Genomic DNA, 6,587 nt, shown 5'->3' with positions numbered 1-6,587 from the left:
TAGTTTAGACCTGCTGCTCCCCAAAGTAAAGCTTTCTGCTCAGCTATTTTAAAATGTACAAGGATGTGAGCCCCTATAGGTCCCCGTATTGATATTCACAATGAAATGTTAGTTAAAATTTCTTTAAAGTTGCATGTTTCTCTCCTGTAATGTGTAAACTGCATGCAGGATCTCTATCTTTTATTTTGTATGTCTTTAGAACTTCCTCTTTAAAAGACTTATCTCTTACTTCTCCATTTTCAGGTGATTGAAAACTCCTGAGGCATTTCTTGGAGTAGAATGGGTAGTGAAGACCCATGTCAGGTATGTTAAGGTGGCTTTCTATTAAGGATATTGGCCTTTTATCCTAACTAAAACAGTTTTGCCAGGTGGTAGCCTGGGAGGTAATCAATGGGCAAATCTTGCTTGTATGTACTTTGTACCATATTTACAGCATGACCATGCTTTTACGTCGGTTTACAGTCCATGTTGAATTTACTTGTAATGACCAGACTTTTCAGCTTACATCTTTTGACTCCCACTCTATTTTGTCAATAACCTGATAAGGTGGTGTTTCATTTGGAGTTCATTGGTTATAAGCAACAAAGTGACTGGCTCATGTAAATGAAAGGGAATCTATTGGAAGGATATTAGGGGTCCACAGATTTAATGTGAAGGCTAGAAAATCTGGCTTGGGAACCAGAGTGGCTACAGCAAACTGGGACAGCAGTGGTAGACCACAGGAGTGGTTCTAAAGCTGGGATTAGCTCCTTGGACACTATTGCTGGAATAAGTACACTCTTAGCCATGTTTGGTTTCAAGGTTCAAGTTCTAGGGAGGCAAAGTGTCAGACTGGATTAGCTTGAGTCACATGCCCATACTTTACCAGTATGCAGTAAGAAAAAACTAATTCCTCAAAAGGAAGTCAGGGTGTTATTAGGAAAGAGAAATAGATACTGAGCAACCAAACGACAGTTATTCAGTAATAACCGTATTTTACAGAAGTAACTGAGACTTAATGAGGGTAAGTGACTTCCCAGGGTCACATAATTAGTGTGGGTAGTAATCAAGCCCAAGTTTATGTGTTGCCAGAACCTAACATCTTACCTCTCATACTATACCACTTTTAATCTAAGGAAAGGGTATTTCTCACACAGAAGAGACCCCTGGTTAGAGACATTGTGGTGTAGTAGAAAGGACATGGAACCTGAGAAACCTGGAGTTGAATCTATGAGCTATCTTTTGTTTGGTGACCTAAAGCACATCACTTATTTCCACATCTGAGAAGGAAGATAGTGATAATGTACACTTCACAGTGGTTGGCAAACTGAAGGAGTTCAAGTATGCATAAGGTCAACCAATTCCGTGCCCTATACATAGTAAATATTAGTGTTCTTTCCCTAAAAATGTTTAACTCCCTGGTTGGGTGGTTGGGGGCTCTGACAACTGAGTGAGCCTTTCTATTGGTTTTTCCTCTGCCCCTGAGTAAGTTGTTAGGGTTATGAGGGCACTGAGGAGAAAGGATCCAACTAGGTAGGCCAAAGATATTGTGTCCTTTGACAGTGAAATTTGCCTTCTTGGAGATCATTTCTTCCAAACCCACCTCTCGGCCAGGAGCCTCTGCAATACGGAGGCTTTAAGGAGGGCCATGTGTACTGAGCGTGGTTCTGTGCATCCAGAAGTCCTAAGTTTGATACTGGTGACATGAATGGTTAGAAAATTTTAGGGGAAAGTCCCTGAATGCAGAGAATTTAGTCTCAACTCTTCCTAAGGTCGTCTTAAGAGCAGAATTTTGGGGAAACGTCTTTCTTCATTTGGCCTGTGATTTGTACTTGGAAAGGCAGGTTCCATTGTTGGCAGACCCAGGCCTGCCAGTGGTCTGCCTATTCTGGGTGTGCAGTTTCGGTCCCGGTGTTTTCTATCACTACCTGTGAACTTTATTACATCTGTAAGTTTTAGAGCCAGGGAAGACTGGGGACCTGTCCTGGCTGTGCCTCATCATAGCCCTTGTCTTTGTTTTAACAACGAAAAAAAAAACCCTTACCCCTTGTCTCATTTCTTTCTTTCTTTCTTTCGTTTCTTTTTTTTTTTTTTTAAGCATAGTGAACATCTTTTTTTTTTTTTTTCGCTGTGTCACACGACTTGCAGGATCCTAGTTCCCTGACCAGGGATTGAACCTGGGCCACGGCTGTGAAAGCACCGAGTCCCAACCACTGGACCACCAGAGAATTCCCTGTGTCTTATTTCTTTTTATGATTTGAATTTTATTTTAGTTATTTTTTTTATATAACAGGTCTGTGTCTCATTTCTTTATCATTAAATGGAGTTGATAATAATAGCTAACATGTACCACTATGTGCATCATAATATCCTAAGCAGTTAATAAAAACTATCTCATTTGGTCCTCTCTACCTTTTCCTTTTTAATTGAGATAAAATTCACATAACATAAAATTTACCATTTTAATCATTTTAAAATGCACAGTTCAGTGGTTATTAGAATATTCACAGTGCTGTATGAGCATTATCACTATTTAGTTCCAGAAAATTTCCATTACCCCAAAAGAATCTCATACATGTTAGTAGTCACTCCCAATTCCCCTCTCTCCCACTAAGCTACTTTCTGTTTCTATGGATTTCCCTATTCTGGACTTTTCATATAAATGGAATCATAATATATGTGCCTTTTGTGATTGGCTTCTTTGACTTCGCATAATGTTTTCAAAGTTCATGCATGTTATAGTACATATCAGTACTTCATATAGTGATAGGAAACAATATTACTTCCCTTCATATAGTGATAGGAAACAATATTACTTCCCAAAGCAGCCCATTTCATTTAAAGACAGCTCCAAGTATTAGAAGTTTTCCCTCATTTTGAATGAGTCACTCTAGTAGCTTATACTGATTCTATTTTGGACTTCTGAAGGGATTCCTATCATGTATTTGAAGATCTTTTTCTTTTTTTTTTTTTTTAATTTATTTATTTTTGGCCGTACTGGGTCTTTGTTGCTGCGTGTGGGCTTTCTCTAGTTGCAGCCAGACGGGGCTACTCTTTGTTGTGGTGCACGGGCTTCTCACTGCGGTGGCTTCTCTTGTTGTGGAGCACAGGCTCTAGGCGCTTGGGCGTCAGTAGTTGTGGCTCGCGAGCTCTAGAGTGCAGGCTCAGTAGTTGTGGCGCACAGGCTTAGTTGCTCCGCAGCATGTGGGATCTTCCCGGACCAGGGCTCAAACCCGCGTCCCCTGAATTGGCAGGTGGATTCTTAACCACTGCGCCACCAGGGAAGTCCCTGAAGATCATTTTCACTCATGTTTCTTTCCCAGCTCTAAAAGTTATTTGTTAGACTTGCTAGATTTGATTTTCAAGAAAAACTAGAAATTTGGATTTTATATACTGCCAGTTGTTTAATGTTTGCTTAGATTTGTGTCAGTCCCTGTAAAACATATGCTGCAAGCCAAATTCTGCCCATCACCTGCCAGTTGCAGCTTCTGGTTAGCTTCTATTAATACAGATTAAAAGGCATATTAGGATTATTGAGATATAATTCATATACCAAACTATTCACTCATTTAAAGTGTACAATTCGGTGGTTTTTAGTATATACAAGAGTTGTACAGTCATCAACACAATCAATTTTAGAACGTCTTTCTCACCCCAAAAAAGAAATCCTGTGCCCATTAAGCCATTTCCCCACAATCAGCTTATCCTTTCTAGCTCTAAGCAACCATTAATCCATGTTCTGTCTCTATCACCTTGTCTATTCTAGACACTTCATAAAGTGGAATTATACAACATATAATCTTTTATGACTGGCTTCTTTCACTTAGCATAATATTTTCAAGCCTCATCCGTGTTGTAGCATGTTGTCAGTACTTCCTTTTATTGTCAAATACTATTTCATTATATGCATATACCACATTTTATTTATCCATTTACCACTTTTTGGCTAATATGAATAATGCTTCTGTGAACATTCATGTACAGGTTTTTGTGTGGACGTATGTTTTCAATTTCTTGGATGTATACCTAGGAGAGGAATTGCTAGGTCATACGGTAACTCTTTGTTTAACTTTTTGAGGAACTGCCCATCTGTTTTACACAGAGATACACCATTCCTACCAGCAATGTATGAGGTTTCTAATTCCTCCACATCCTTACCAACACTTGCTATTTTCTTTTTGTTTATTACAGCTATCCTGCTGAATTGGTATCTCATTGTGGTTTTGATTTGCTTTTCCCTAATGAATAATGTCGTTGAGCATCTTTTCATGTACTTATCCACCATTTTGTTTATCTTCTTTAGAGAAATGTTTATTTAAATCTTCTGTCAATTTTTAAATTGGATGATTTGTCTTTTTATTATTGGATTGTAAATTCATTATATAGTTGGATGATGGACCCTTATCATATATGAGATTTGCAAGTATTTTCTCCTATTCTGTGAGTTCTCTTTTTATTTTCTTTGAAACACAGAAGTTTTTCATTGTGATGAAGTCCAGTTTATCTGTTATTTTCTTTCATTGCTTGTGCTTTTGGTGTCATAGGTAAGAAGCCATTGTCTCATTCATGGTCCTGAAATTTTATACCTTTTTCCTTCCAAAAGTTTTATCGTTTTAATTCTTACATTTAGGTCTATGATCCATTTTGTGTTAATTTTTGTATATGGAATGAGGTGGGGGGTTCATATTCGTTTGCATGTGGATGTCCAGTTGGCTCAGCACCGTTTATTGAAAAGACTGTTCTTTCCCCATTGAATGATCTTGGCATCCTGGTTGGAAATCAATTGACCATAGAGGTATGGATCTATTCCCCTTTGAAGTAGGTATTACTTAAAGTGATTAGTATAATTTTTGGCATATAGTAGCTACTCAATAATAAATAATAGCTGATTGGACTCTTTTGGCATCATTAAGAGCCAGTAAGTGGTGGGACTAGGATTTGATCCCAGGTATGGGTGACCCCAAATCATGTCTGTAATACTGAAGGCTGCTAAAGTGGAAATGAGGCTGTTCTAGCTGCTATGCCTGGCCATATGTAGTTGTCCAGAGACTCCAAGGCTGAGGCCCCACATGCCCTTCCCCCACCATCAGCCTCCCTTGCTCCTCCCCCCATCTCCCTCCAGGGTTTCCAGGATACTCTTAGAGATGACACTTACTGCTAAGGGAACTCTCTCACCCTCTCTTACCTCGGGATATGACAGTATTCAGATAGCCTTGGGGTTTGTCCACTCTTGCTTTCTCTCCCACCACCTCCCCCTCCTGTCTCAGGCTAAGAATGTAGGTGAAGATGCATCAGCAACTGCTAGGGCTTTCTGGCCACCAAGGATGAAGCAGACTCAGACTGTGTTTTGTTTCAGGAACAGCAGCCTGAGAGTTAGGACCCATAAGGCTTCTTGCCGACACATGTGCAGAGTGCTCCCGAACCAAGTGAACCAGGGGGATAAAGGTAGTGATGGTGGATATTTTGCTCAGATACTTGAAGCTTAAATAATCCCTCCATGGCCTCAAACCTCTGAGGCTGTATGTCGCCCAAAGATCACTTGAGTTAGAATTCATAAAGTAGCACGTGGGCTCCCTTTTTCTTGATATGTTCTTGTGCTTTGTTTGAGCCTATACAGGCTGCTGTTAGCTGGCAGAGGTACTATTAAGTAGTCATTTTAATTTTCCCTCATTTTGTTACTTTTCTGTCTATTCCCATTAATTGGTCTTGACCCCCCACTTTTTTTTTTTTTTTTTGCGGTACGCAGGCCTCTCACCGCTGCGGCCTCTCCCGTTGCGGAGCACAGGCTCCGGACGCGCAGGCCCAGCGGCCGTGGCCCACGGGCACAGCCGCTCCGCGGCATGTGGGATCCTCCCGGACCGGGGCACGAACCCGTACCCCCTGCATCGGCAGGCGGACTCTCAACCACTGCGCCACCAGGGAGGCCCGACCCCCCACTTTTTTTTTTTTTTTTTTTTTTTGCGGTACGCGGGCCTCTCACTGTTGTGGCCTCTCCCATTGCAGAGCACGGGCTCCGGACGCGCAGGCTCAGCGGCCATGGCTCACGGGCCTAGCCGCTCCACAGCATGTGGGATCTTCCCGGACTGGGGCACGAACCCGTGTCCCCTGCATCGGCAGGCGGACTCTCAACCACTGCGCCACCAGGGAAGCCCTTGACCCCATTTTTTTAAAAGGAGAAAGTGATTTAGAGAAAATAGGCAGCTTTGCCTGGCTAAGGGAGAAGAAGATTTAATTTGAATGTCTACTGTGTCTCTGTTTTTGTAAATGAGGCAGCTGTAACTAGGAGAGGTGAAGTAATTTACCACAGTTGGATTGCAAGTTGTGGAGGAGGTCCACATCAGCATTTTTGTATACCAAAGTCCATTCTTTATGCTGAAAGCATGCTGCTTCTATAAGATGAACACCATATTTCATTGACACTGAGGCCATGTATTATAAGATGCATCATTAAATACTGCAAAGAAATAAAAAATACTGCCAGTTAAACTGACACAGTGGTTTGTTTTCATATAAGTAAGATGCATCCTGATTTCAGAAATGTTAAAATCTGAAAAAAAGGTTACTTAGCTACTATTGCATTTTTGTCAATTCTAACATTCTTTACTGTG

Source organism: Mesoplodon bidens, assembly GCF_964165515.1.
Source record: "Mesoplodon bidens genome assembly, chromosome: 2".
Classification (NCBI taxonomy): Eukaryota; Metazoa; Chordata; class Mammalia; order Artiodactyla; family Ziphiidae; genus Mesoplodon; species Mesoplodon bidens.
The sequence above is the reverse complement of the archived record's forward strand: the minus strand, read 5'-3'. Positions refer to the sequence as shown.